We start from the raw sequence: 1,562 nt of genomic DNA on the forward strand, positions 1-1,562 counted from the left end.
GTTTTTTTTTACAATTATTATAAAGTTTAAAATAATTGAATATTTTTTTTTTGTATGAAATTATTATAAATGATATTTTTTTTAATTATTATAAACTCTAAAACATTTATAAAAATATACATTTTATACAAAATATAAAATAAAATTAATAATATATATTTTAAAAAATTTTATATTATTATTATAAAAAAAAATAATTAAAAAAATTATTTTTTAAAATATTTATTATTAATTTCGAATATTTTTGCATAAAATGCATATTATTTTATAATTGGTGCATTCCATTCTAAAAAATACTGAAATCCCGGATTTTAAATTTACCGATTTTTCCATAAAACAGTAATAGAAATGAAAAACTGAATAATTTATCGTGATGTCCATCAAAAAAGAAGAAATTTTTGCTTTGGCGAAATTTTTTTACCCTTATTTTTAAAAATTTTATGATACTTTTAAAAAATTTTTATCGCAAAATATATGAAAAATCCGTGTAGCGAAAAAAAGGTCAAAATTTCAAGTTTATTATTTTAAAATTTTTGTTCACCAGGATTGTTTGTCATCTCGAGTACATAAATTTTTGCCATGGAACATATGGTTGAAAACGAACTGTTTGGTCAGAAAAGCCAAAAATGTGATATTTTTGCGTTTTTAAAAAATTTTGAACCATTGATAAAAATTTTTAAAATAAGTCGAAAATATATGTTGTCTTAGCAAAAGTTTCTTATTTTCGGATGGACATCAAGATAAGATAATAAGATCTGTACTTTTATAGGTAAATTTAAAATCCGGGATTTCGGTATTTTTTAGAATGGAATGCACCAATTATTTTAAAGTATATAATAACTAAAAGTTATCATTTTAAATAAAATTATGGTTGATAATAACTTTTCAAATTATTATAAACTAAAAATAATTATAAAAAATACATTTTATACAAAATATATATAAAAATAAATAATATAATATTTAAAAAAATTATCAATTATATTAATTTTTTATATATTTGTATAAAATATTAACTTTAATAATGATAAGAAAAATTATCTTCATTATACAAGTTAATATTTTATACAAAATATTAAAAATTATAATAATTAACATACACGTTGATAAAAATAAAACAAAAAAATTCTTTTTCATAAAGTATCTGATTCTTTATTTCAAATATTTCAGAGTAAAAAATTGGCACTTTTTATACAATTAATTGTATATAATTTCTCATGTTGTAATAATTTAGTGATTAATTTCGTGTCAAAATATATCCAAAAAATAAATATTTCTTTTTAACAGTTCTTTATAATATTAAGACCATAGGAACATATATATTATTATTTAATATTATTATTTAAAGTATCAAGTAACACTAATATAATACAAATACATTTATATATAATGTATAATAAAAAATAATTATCAAATTTATCTTAAACACATTTTCTTCTGTTTTTACATGATTTTACGTAATAATATTAAGAAAATGTGTTTTTTTTTGTTAAATGTCTAAAAGTATAAATAATAATTGAATATAAATTATCTTAAAATTTTATATAATATTTTTTTCGTAT

Source organism: Culicoides brevitarsis, chromosome 3 (assembly GCF_036172545.1).
Source record: "Culicoides brevitarsis isolate CSIRO-B50_1 chromosome 3, AGI_CSIRO_Cbre_v1, whole genome shotgun sequence".
In the NCBI taxonomy this organism is placed as follows: domain Eukaryota; kingdom Metazoa; phylum Arthropoda; class Insecta; order Diptera; family Ceratopogonidae; genus Culicoides; species Culicoides brevitarsis.